The sequence below is a fragment of the Dermacentor silvarum genome, chromosome 8 (genome assembly GCF_013339745.2).
Source record: "Dermacentor silvarum isolate Dsil-2018 chromosome 8, BIME_Dsil_1.4, whole genome shotgun sequence".
Taxonomy (NCBI): Eukaryota; Metazoa; Arthropoda; class Arachnida; order Ixodida; family Ixodidae; genus Dermacentor; species Dermacentor silvarum.
The window spans coordinates 114,357,609-114,370,559 of NC_051161.1; the positions used below are offsets into that span (position 1 = coordinate 114,357,609).

Here is a 12,951-nt window from a genome sequence, read left to right on the forward strand (position 1 = left end):
CCCCGTGAAAGACGCGCCCCTCGCGCCCTTTCACTCGCACATACAGCGTTCGGCGCGCGGCGACGATTTCATCTCCAAATGACGTCATACGGAACCTCACGGCGACGGCGACGGCGACGGCGACGCCGACGGCGACGGCGACGCCGACGGCAGAAATCTGCTTTTGAGTGTCCATATAATTGCTATCGCAATAAAATATTTATTTCACTGCGAAGCAAATAAACGACCGATCTTGTTTCCTTTTTTTTAATTTCCTTTCCTTCGAATTTCCAATAAGTACCGGTACGTCAATATGATGACATCACTTCCAAAGTGCGTTCGCATGTTCGGGCAGTCCTCGCAAAATTTCTCAAAACCTGTTCAGGTGAGTCATTGCGTCACATTTAATGAGCAACTTATTCTTTGCTAAATGAAGAACTCCTAACTAGTCCATTGTAGACTCTGTGCAACTCTAATGACGAAACGAGAGGTGCCAAGAGATTTTTTTAACACGAAAGTGTTTTATTCCGGGGTCCACCAAGACTTCACTGACGTATTTCCGTCACGGAAATACGTCATAGAACATAATACAAAGAAAGAAACCAGAAGAAAAAGTTCCACAAACATGCAAAATTTGGGAATCGAACCCACGACCTCTCGGTCCGCGACGATAGATCGCCGAGCGTTTAACCCATTGCGCCACAAACGCATTCGCAGAGAGCTACACAGACGCGCCTTATATATCTAACACTCCTCCGTGTACCCGCGCTCTTGCTCGGGGCGGTGCCGCCGCCTATGAGCAGAAAAGAGAAGTACTGCATTATGACACTAAAGCCCGGGATACATGGAGCGAACTTTCTCGACGAACTTCACGCGTCAAGTAACGACGCGGCGACACGACGCAGGATGTTTGCTGTGTTGCAATACATGCGGCGAACGCCGCCGCGCGTTGGCCGCCGTGTTGGCGGCGGTCCCGGCCGCCCGCTTCGAACTGAATTTGGCGTTGTCCTTGTAGAATTCACTTAGTTGGAAGCAAATGACTGCGTAAACGGCTTTCGCTTAGTCTCAGGCCGCTTCGACGACAGAGTATTATGGATAACCTTGAGTAGTTTTCGAGATCGCTTCTCGTTTCGAACGCGTCTAAGCCTAGCGAAAGAAATATCCGATGCCAACGCCATCTATCGGGGAAGTCGGGAGATAGGCATGACGACAGCATGTGGCCTCTGAGATCAGAAGATTTCTGTTGAAGGTTGTTGTAGAGAGCTTGCACTGCTTGTCTGTTTCCTCGCAGATCAGCGGATATGGGATGTACAAATACAACGCGATTCCTGAGAGATCATACTAGGAACTACTCAATCGGTGCAGAGACATGCAGACACGGCAACACCAACGCGATTGCAGACGACGCGAAAAGGCGCGCGCGCGCGAAACACCAGCATGCATTGCGACCGGAACTAGTGCCTCCTGATTGGCTGTCGTCCACCGCTGCGCGCTAGACGCTTCCGGCGGCGGCGTTCGCCCGACGAAAATGTTTGGACAGGCAGATCGGCTGCGGACGGCAAATTTCTTGACGCCGGCCGTCGGACGTTCGCCGCCCGACGAAGTTCTTCGCTCGGACGCCGGTTATTCGCTCCATGTATTCCGGCCTTAACGCGCACCGACAGTGAACGCTTCGGTGGTCTCAGTACTACGACGCCTCGATGCCAGCATTCGAAGGGACGCTGGCATCAAGAAGCACTACCAACGCCACCTAGGTGGCGTTCACCGTACTCAGCACAGCGGAGCGTGGCCTCCGCAATTAGCTCTGAAAATGTTTCTGAAGTTGATCGCGGAGGCTGCAATTACGACGCGCTGTACGCGCTGATTTGACTCGGTGACGATTCAGTTACGTGCTTTGTCTTGCGCGTTGTATTAGTGTGTCAGTTACGTGCTTCGTCTTTCGCGTTGTGCTAGCGTGTGCAGCGTAGTGCAGTTTCCATATGCACGACGGTTGCTCATGGTCATCGACGTTGGTAGTCGTGATGGAGGAGACGTGCCACCAGGCGTCAGCGTGGGTGCATCAACGCCTAAGGGCGCTTTAGCCACAAAACACCAATAGACATTATATATCAATGTGCAATAAACATTACACTACTTCTGTGAAGACACGTTTCACTTTCGTGTTCTATACCGATTCCTATATAAGAGGGATCAACCACATTTTTTTTTCAGTTATTTCTGACTTACCATGCCTCCACCAAATGCTAAATGGACATATTTCGGGATTTCTGAACTTTAATATATTTATCCAACAACCTAACATCCCTGTTTATTGCTTGTTTAGAAGTAACGTTTATTTACACGACCATTTCCTTATTCCGTATATACACGGCAAGAATGACAAGAAGTACTCTAAGTTCAAAGCGTCTCCACACCTGATGAAAGCAATGTAACGGAAAAGAGGAAATAGAGCGGGTACGTCCAAGTGACAACAGCAATGTAATAAAGCAACATAGATATATGCAGTGGCATGAAAATTCTGGCTCCAAGGTTCGGCGTGGTTTGGTGAGAAGTTACAAACTAGGTGAGTCACACAAGACGAAAAAAAAACAAAGTCCTTTACAATGCGACAGGACAGTCTTATAAAAGCAAATGTTAGTGAAACAGGAAAGCTGGGTACCTGGTTGTATCCACTGGGGATTATGGTGTACCGGCGTAGCCAGTTTTCGACGGGAAAAAGCGCTAACACACAGTATAAATGTCAATATAAAGTGTTGCAACGCACTCCTAATCTCGCCCCCCCCGGACCGACAAGCGATGTTCGCGGACCAAGATTTCACGGCGCAAGGAAATGCTTATCCTTTGAAATCTTTATAACAGCAGTGGTTACTTCCAAACGCGCGTGAAAATATTGTAAGCAGAATAGTCCGTTCTCAGTAATCTTGAAAAAAGTGCCGCAGTTTCGCCCGAAAGGCAAAGCATCCGTTCCATTAAAAAGGTTTAGAGATCTTTACGAAGCAAGGACAGTAGTTTTATCGGCCGTGTAAACTTGTAAACATTAGCTTACTGCCTAAATAACAAGCAGGGTGCCACGCGCGCCCAGGCAAACTGGAACACATCTAACTCGATATCCGCGGGCACTCGCTGTCAAAACGCTGGCGTGAGCAAGAGCGGCGGCAACAGCGAGCGAATTGCCATTCTTGCTGCCTCTCGCTTCAGCTTGAACTATGTCAGCTGAGCGGCGCGAACAAAGCGCCCACGAAACCGTCAGCCCTCGGTTGCCTTGGTGCGCCTAGACTCTGTACTCACCGCAGATTGCTTTCAAGATAGGGCCCGCATGGCCGCGCTAAATATAGTGCCATACGCAGTCGTCGCAAGTGTAGAACGCCCCCTAGCTATACCTGTACTGGGTCGAACAATATGAGATGTGTATGAACTGACCAGCAAGCGAGAGGAAAGAATTGCTAACGTTGCGCGCTGTCTAGGACGGATGGCGCGGGAGAGCGAGGGCCATCCGTGTGGGTCCCGCCGGCTCTGCATGTGTGCATTAGGAAAGCCCGGCCAAGTATTACAAATGATAAAACGCAGTTCCGAAGCTTACTTTCCTGCATTTGTTTCCTTCTTTTTCAGAGTACTGGGTATGCACTGCATTACGCTGACAAATACGTTGAAGCGAGTGTAGGCACGTTTAAACAGGCGCAAGAACATAAAAAACAAGAAAATCACACGCCATTCCACTGCTGTGAAGGTGGATTACCAGTGATGCAGTTTAGCACACGGCATATAGGTGACACAGAATTTAAATGAAAGGTATGAACAATTTTTATTTATCTTGAGCGGCGACGGTGGTCATTCCGAAGACAGACACGCACACACACTTTTATTTTAATCGGCGGTCTTGATCGGCGGCGATAGATTTGCCCGCAGGAAACTAGACACGCACGAAGGGAGCGCCACCCGGCGGAAAGTACACACACGTGGCAGGACGGCCACGCTGGGAGAGCGGAAGGAGACTAGGCATGCAAGCGCTTGGAACAAGGACAAAGAGATGGCGGGGAGAGCGTACACGTGGCCTATGCAGGTCGCAGAGCGGCAAATCTTGGAGAAATCCTTATTATCTATACCTGAGAGTCTACTGATCTTGAAAATGGTGCCTATAGATAGCTAATCTACTGAAAATGTATATCCCAGTGTTGAGACGTATAAGCTTTTGTGTATAATGAAGCGATTTTGCATCGAATTCGGGAGCTGAGTTTTTGCACACGCAGTTCTGCTGACGGACAGGAACAATGCATAGAACCCTGGCCATAGACAGCTTCACTGTAACACATGTAGGCATCCAGGCGGCTGCTCCACTCGAGGGATTGTACTACGCTAAGTTAGCCCCTCATGTGAAAGCGACAACCGCGAAATGAAGCTCGAAGCACAAATTCGAAATAGCTAAAACGCCTATGCTAGACCGTTAGTGAAATGACAGTGCGGGGAACCGCGTAAAAAGAGATACTTGCACATATCAGTGTAACACGTAGATGCAATCATGCATGGTTACTCACGCAGTTACTAAGAATGTAAGCCTGTCGTTACGAAGTTGCTCACACTTTGCAATGAAATTAGCCAGGTAATTCTTATATTGCTCATACTTGCCAAAGAGTGTGTATTCACGATAGCAGAAGTAGTATCAATAGTGTTCGACTTGAATTTAGGTGCTTCCATGTGACGACCTGAACTATTACATCCCATTATTGTTTAGGGGTGACTAATGAGAGCACCGGTGTTTATAGAATAGACGTAACATGATTGTTTGCAGATGCACCCAGCGTGCGGACACTACAGAAAGAGCTGTGGATTATGTACAAAAAGAGCACTTATTTGGTGCGATAAAACATAGGACAACAGCTTTAAATATTGTAACAGTATACTAGATTGTGCTGCACTGTTAATTCATTACACACGCCTTGGTGTTCGAAGTGTTTTTAGCAGACCATCTGTGTTCCTCGGGAGCACACGCACTGTTGAGTGGATCATCGACTGTTATTTGGATGACCTGCCCCCCATATTAAAACGCAGGCAAAGACTTAATCCCCATTAGGTGCTAAATCATCATCATCAGCCTATATTTATGTCCGCTGCGGCACGAAGGCCTCTCCCTGCGATCTCGAATTACCCCTGGTTTGCGCTAGCCAATTTCAACTTGCGCCTGCAAATTTCCTAACTTCATCAACCCACCTAGTTTTCTGCCGTCCTCGACTCCGCTTTCCTTCTCTTAGTATCCAATCTTGGTATACGAGTACATGGCCTTCCCTAGCTCCATTTTTTTTCTCCTAATGTCAATAAGAATATCGGCTATACCCGCTTGCTCTCTGATCCACACCGCTATTTTCCTGTCTCTTAACATTAGGCCTAGCATTTTTCGTTGCATTGCTCTTTATGCGGTCTTTAACTTGTTCTCGAGATTCTTTGTTAACCTCCAAGTTTCTGCACCATGTGTTAGCACCGGTAGTATGCAATGGTTGTACACCTTTCTTTTCAACGACAGTGGTAAGCTCCCAGTCAGGATTTGGCAATGCCTGTCGTTTGCACTTCAACCCACTTTTATTCTTCTGTAAGTTTCCTTCCCATGGTCAGGGTCCCCTATGAGTAATTGACCTAGATAAACATACTCCTTTACAGACTCTACAGGCTGACTGGCGATCCTGAATTTTTGTTCCCTTGCCCGGCTATTTAGCATGATCTTTGTCTTCTGCATATTATTCTTCAACCCCACTCTTACACTTTCGCGGTTAAGGTCCTCAATCATTTGTTGTAATTCGACCATTGTTGCTGAATAGGACAATGTCATCTGCTAATGGAAGGTAGCTGAGATATTCGCCGCTGATTCTCACTCCTAATACTTCCTGCTCTAATAGCTTGAATACTTTTTCTAAGGCGTTAAATAAATCGACACCATGCTGGGCAAGCAAGCGAAAATGACCACGCGCTCTCATTTTCCCATTAGCTCAGTATAAATGATGCCCTCCCCCCCCCCCCCCCCGCGCCCGTGGTGATAATGATGAAGATGATGATTTATCGGCATTCCCTTTGAAACGGGGCAGTGACAAATAGTCACCTAGCTTGCTTGAGTTATTCAGGTATGCTATACATGCTTTTCATTCGAGCATTTTTGTATACATCTCCTTAATCTTTTTTCTCTTTATCAAAACTTGTCTATCGACCCTGTAGCGCTAGCTACGCCTGTAACGGATGCGGTCATATCAATCTATTCCTTTTTTTCTTTTTTTTGCGTGAGCCCCTAACTACTAGCGTCATCTACGGCCTGAGCAGCAGAAACTATAACAATTTGCAGAGACGCTCTCTCCACGGCGCCGCCGCGCAGTTCAAACACCTCTCATATTCTTCCACCATGACGGGGCGTATCGTCCACGCCTTCGTTTCTTGTGCACTCGAGATCTACCCACCATCCTCATCGGCGCACCCTCGCACGCTTGCGCTCGCACCTACAGCACACGGCGCGCGGTTGCAAGGCCATCGCGCTTGGACCTTACACGGAACGTCACGGCGACGCCGACGGTGGGAATGCGCCTGCAGTGTCCCTATAATTGCTATTGCAATAAAAAATAGGAGTCCCGACGTCAGAAACACTGGAAAATGAGAGCGAAATAGATCGCCCGCCTAGGAAATCGGGAAACCAGAGCGATGGGCGGCTTTCATAGAAGTGAGTGCAAGTTTCGTTAAACATCCAGATTTTGACCTGTATAGCCACTAATGTGGCTATACAGTCTATCGACCTGTCTATCTGATTGCTTTGTTAAATAAGCTGCTGCAATAGTACGTTGCTGCATCTGTGTCTGCTTCAAATCTTAGTGCTAGCTAGTGATAGCGACAATGTGGGTGCCCTCTTTAAGTGCTCTAAGCGTAACGATTCCGCGTATTATTCTAGGCACGAAACCAACTCAAAGCGGCGCAATAGGTTGTAGCTTTTTTTTTCAGAAGCACTGGTTTTACAGGTTGAGTAGTTTCAAGCAGGATGGTATAGAGCAGGTTGAAAATTGTTGATTGTCGTTTATCTTCGTTTTGCTCACTTTAAAATTTAAGACAGGAATAAAGAGCCGGAACGTTTGTAATAACTATGGTTCTTATCTGACAAAGCTCACATTAAAAAGTTCGCCAACTTCCGAAATACTACATGCAGGTATGTACTCAATCTCAAGTATTCCTACACTAAAGCGTTTTTCAGCCTTCGGAAGCTGGGTACACTGCCTGCCGTTGTTTATATAAATGCGATCTCGGCAAAAGGCTACCCATTTCTTTCTTCCTTGCTCCGAACACTGAACATGTATGAAGATGAATTTATTGTATACAAGCTCGGGCCAAGCGGAAATATCTTTAGAAAGTTCGTATGTTTACATTTTAGAATGCGTGATTTAAAGAGACTTCAGGCACGACTTGAATCCTCGTTTATTTGTTCACTTGTCCCTCCTTCATAATTCCATGCTATAAAGACACGAAGTCGATAAAGGCCATCAGCTTCTGCCGTCAATCCGGTCCCAGTTTTCACTCTCCGGACTCACAGCCAAGCAGCAGCAGCTGCTGCCGACGGCTTGCGAGCAGAAACAGTTCTCAATCTTCGCTCAGTCGGCGAACGGTTTCGTTGATGTGTAGGTATTCGCGCGTCCGCGCACGCGCTATTACTCTCATTTTGAACGGCGCTAGGAAAACACCATTTGAAACCATTCGCTCGTGTTTTGGAGTACACGTGGCCTGGTATGATGTGATTTCACACAGCGTTACAATATTTCATTTGTCCTCTTTTTAATGTGGTACTTCGTTCGAACAATTTAACCAAGTCTAGCGTCAAAAAGAAATCAAATGTGTTACTTTCTGCCTACCCGTGCGCTCAACAATAATACGGATACGTCGAAAGTGGGCAGAGTTGGTGAGTGTCCGGAGAGTTTTTTGAAAAGAGCATCAAAATTTCTCTGCAAATATTGGTGTCTTCGCAGTCCTTTAGCGAAGCACAGTGAGCGCTGGAAAAATTGAGACATCAAACGTATAGTACAGTAGGTCAATGTGGCCTGGAGATATCGCCGAAAGTGCTCCGCTCTTTGGGTGCGTCAGCAGCATAAAAAGATTGTTTTTCTTGTGCGAGAAGGTTCTCAGAGAAAAATTGTCCTTGTTGCAATGAGGTAAGGAACGTTTAATTGTTTCATACACTCAGTATGAACGTAACAGTATAATTTCTCAACTATTTCTTTATTTATTTACGTTCAGTTGCAGTGAAAGTGTGCGCACAACCAAGGACAGCGAGCTGAGTCAAAGGTGCTGCTGCACTGCTCATACATTTTACGCGTGCACAGCAATTCTCCCGCAGAAGTTTGCACTTCGTTTGTGTAACAGGAACAAGTTAATTTTCAAAAATATAGAGAAAAAGTGTGGCAGCCTTGTTTTTACACCAAACGATTATGGGAGACAGGACGTGAAGTACATTTGGTAGCTCAACAGAGAGCTGAAGCTTGTTTTCGGCAAATGTTGTACGAATTTTATTATACAAATCTTCCGTAAGTGCATGTTTTCATTATTATATTTTGGAGGCGTCACATGCTACACAATAGGCGATTCCAGAAATGCGCGCGAACCGTCAGCGGCGGCCGCTGCAAGCGCTCTTTCCGCTGGTGGTTAGACGCGAGGCATTGTGGGAGAAAGGAGCGCCGGACCGCGAGCTGCTGGCACGATGCTGGCAATGTGAACAGACTAGTCTCCGGCAACCTACGGTGACCGGCTTTGCAACTTCCCATAATGCCTTGCGGCCACCGCTAACGGTGCGCCAGTATTTCTGGAAAAGTCCATTGGGTTGTTTAAACGTAGCATGCATGCGTTCTTTTGTATCATGCGTTCTGAGGATATAGGGCATGGGCTTCAGCACGGTAATGGCACTCGCTGATTACGCAGCATTCGCGAACGCTCAGTACAAGTTACTGCTTGCAATGTTGCTGATTTAGCGTTTTAATTTCGCAGATGGCCAAAGCTGAAGCAACAAATTGCTATTACAATATTACAATAATTGCTATTACAATGTTAAGAACTTAAATTTGTCGTCTTCTAGCTTGATATAGGCTGAGGAGTCACACAACACACCACATAGTGTGGGCTTTCACCGGAAGCTCTGAATGTTGGCCCAGCTAGTATGGGAAAGATACACAGAGTGCCCTAGATAACATCAGCCATGGTTTAAAAGGACTTTCTATCGTTTTTCAATGACCTTCTATTTTATAGCGCAAGAGAAAACCTACCATTTGAGGGGTCTAAAAGTGCAGCGGTTTCTCTGGAAAGCGAGTAGAAAATTTTAAATGTAAAATTTTTTATCTGCGTAGTCTCTTTTTAAAACTGTGTACGGACACTATATACACTGGTTACTGGACGCGATGTCAATTCATTTTACTAATTTTACAATTAGTCAAGAATGATTTACAAATTTCGTATGTATGAAATACGGAGCAAACTTCAAATGAGGATGTTGTAGAGTGTTCGAGGAAGCAACTACCTCAAGAGCCTCTAACTTCCCACATGTGGTGTTAGGATTCTCCTGCGTCCGGTAAAGACCGCGAAATGAAAAAAAAGAGCACGTGACATGCCCGCTTGATGCCGCAATCGCAGCGCTCTCAAACATACAGCGTATGAACTCACAGCGCATCTGGCCTCGTCTAAAGCCCTTCGATCCATGCGCGAACGTCGCCTTTGCTAAGTAACGCCAATCTTTGATGTGTCCCTGTTGGATCCACGGTTACCGCTTCCCGAAATTTCGCTTTCACTGCATGCGCATCCCCAATTGCACGCAGCAAGCAGTAAGGTTGCTAGCAGCAGTACTTGACAAAGGATGAAGTTCGCTCTTGTTGGTAAAACACTGTAGCATTTATAATGCACTTGAAAAGGCAGGGACTTTGTGTCATGTCCTCCATATTGTCCCCATTTTTAAGCGCTTTTCACTGTAGCAGCAGACAGCACACGGCGGACACGTCGATTCCGCTTGGAACCAGAAGCTGAGATAGTTGCATAGTTGCAGAGAAATTGTGTGATCAAAATATTAGCTCTTAAGATTTATTTTACTTGATCCATTGGTTTCAACTGATTATCCCCGCGCCCAGTGGATAACACCAGAACGATGCAAGCAGTAGGTGGCACGGTTAAGCCAAAGCGAAATTATTTTGCGCAAAATTTGGGCTGCAGGCAGTTGGCAATCATACGTGTGGCCACGTGGATCATGAGGTACGAATATTCGTGATAACAGCACAAAATCAATAAATCAACTACTAGTAAATATATTGGTTACAAAAGCGATATATAATAAAGCAGCAGCATTAGTTCTGTCTACTGCTTGTTGTCGTGCGTGTGCTTTCGTCCCTAGTTTTGTCATAGTTGATCATGTACCAACTCGAGCACGCCATCGTTGAGACCACCTTGAGACTAACGGCGCACGCACATGTCAGTCGTAGAATAAATGCTTTCATATCACATTGTGCACATTTTATTGATTTCTTCTTGTGCACGCGAAAGACTGATCTGTTATCATGTAGGACATGTTAAGAACTAAGTGGCCCAGTGGTTTGTGCTCAAACCACAAACTAAGTGGTTTGTGCTCTCTATGCGGTGTGTTTCGCATAATCTTTTCCTTTCCGTGATCTCCGTATAGTCCCTGCCTGTGCAGTGCACGTCTGTTCTTAATGTGTCGTTGGGTACCATCGTTGGGTAGTGTAAGTGTTTGTGCCTGGAGGATTAGTGCAACGTCCTCTGTAGTGTGTGATTGTGATCGAGATGGTAAGATGTGCCTGATGTATTTGTATTATGTTGAATTGCATTGTATTGTGTCGTATTCTACTGTATTGTAGTGTTGTGTTGTGTTTGTGTGACCCGGTGGCACACTTGGGGTGAATACCCCAACGGACTCCATACTTACTGAAAATGCACCGACGTACTCTCTTATCCGCACTTTTTATTTCGCTCAAAAATCCCTCTATCCCTTCCTCAGGCACAGGAGAGCTGAACTGCTCCATCGCAACAGCTCTGCCTGCACTATGGCCACTGCTGGTAGCTGACATTAAACACATTCCTAGATGTCCACAAATTGACTCAACATCTAGACCTGCGACTCAGAGGGACTCCAACAGCGATGACTCGGACTAAGAGTCACCGTGAAATAAAGTTTATCTCTTTTTCGTGCGGTTCAACAAAAGTTTGCTGTCACGCTTAACCAACTATGTTAGAGTCAAGGTTTTCATGGAAGGATAACCTAAACATATTGACAAATTCTGATAACTACATCGCTCAAACTTTGTCAATATCACAGGACTTGGTCGGAAGCGACAGATTCAAGTACATTTCTTTCCAAGCTTAATAACCGAGCGGAGTGGTTGAAGATTAACGCCGAATGGCAATATCGTGGATCCTTTCTGGATGACTGTGAATATTTTCTTTTTGGTCTACACTTCTTTGACACACCTAGACTCTCCAGTGTGGAAATAATAAAAAATAAATAAATAATAAAATGCCCCCTCGACAACTACTCTTGAAGGCTGCACAACCACGACAAAATTCAGGCACGTACTTCGCCGGAAGCAACAAACTCAAGTACTAGTTTCTTTCAAGCTGAGTAACCGAGCGGAGTGGTTTAAATTTACCTCTGAATGCCAATATCGTGGATCCTTTCCGAATTAGTGTGAATGTTTTCGTTTTGGTCTACCCTCCTTTGACATGCACGTAGGCTCTCTATTGTGGAATGAAGAAAAAATAAATAAATATGAAGATGCCCCTTTGACAACTACCCTTGCAGGCTGCAGAACCACGCCAAAATTCAGGCTATTGTTGCGAACCTACGGTCTCAACTACATATAAAGTAAGAGTGCATAAAACCCCTATAGCGACCATATGCACTTCCCAGAGGAAACATATATGCAAACATATATATCGTAGTGAACATTGCCAAGAAAATAAAGTGAGCACATCTACTTTGCCGTGTCAAAGAAACTTAAAAAAAACGTCCCAGGCCTGCGTAGCACCCACAGCACAAGTCATAGCGCTAAGCTGGAGAAGCGCCTCCATAAGAGCTTAATTTTCTGAACCAAGCAATACAGGTTCTTCGCGGCGAAGTCTCTTCGCGTCTTCTTCACAAGAACAATTTCAACTGTCTGCCCGGCATCGAAGGCGAGGATGTGGCTTGCGCCGCAACACATCGGGCTCTGCACAGCAGTCTGCTGAGCCCGACGTTGCCTGGTTGCAGCCGCGCGCGTAGCTATCTGATTCACTTCTTCAGCAGAGGTATCTTGCGAGGAGGCGCCATTACGTGTACCGAGGAGTAAGCACACGCATCCAGACTACATGGCGAACATGTCACATCCCTTGACCCGTGGCACGATGCGATGCTGTTGATGATGATGATGATGGTTTATTAGCATTAGCTTCGAAACGGGATGGTGACAAATAGTCACCTAGCCGACTTGAGTTAACCAGATCCATCTACATGCAGCATGCAACTCCTACATGTCGGGTCACCTGCTGAAATATAGCGCAACTGCAATGTAATGTTCGCATGTATCGACGCTACGTGGCGCGCATGTCACATCGCATAAAAATGGCACGATACGATGCTAAATGATGACGATGGTGATTTAATGCCATTCCGTTTGAAACGGGACGGTGACAGTCACCTAGCTTGCTATGTTTCATCAGGTATGCTATACATGTCTTTCATTCTTGCATTTTGTATACATCCCATTAATATTGTTTTCTTCCTCAAACTTTCCCAATCAACCTTGTACAACTACCTATGCAACTGCTACATGGCGTGTCACCTGGTGTATTATTATGCAACTGGGATATTATTTGTCCACGTAACGACACTATGCGGCGCGTTTCTCACATCGCATGACAAGAGGCACGCTACAATGCTAATGATGATGGAATTATTGGCATCCGCTTTGAAACAAAGTGGTGAGAAAGAGTCAC

At 46.0% G+C, this 12,951-nt stretch overlaps 1 pseudogene; it reads right to left on the bottom strand.

Moving 5' to 3' along the window:
- Positions 1 to 12,951, bottom strand: part of LOC119462355 (glutamate receptor ionotropic, kainate 2-like) — a 109,718-nt pseudogene that overhangs the window by 51,349 nt on the left and 45,418 nt on the right.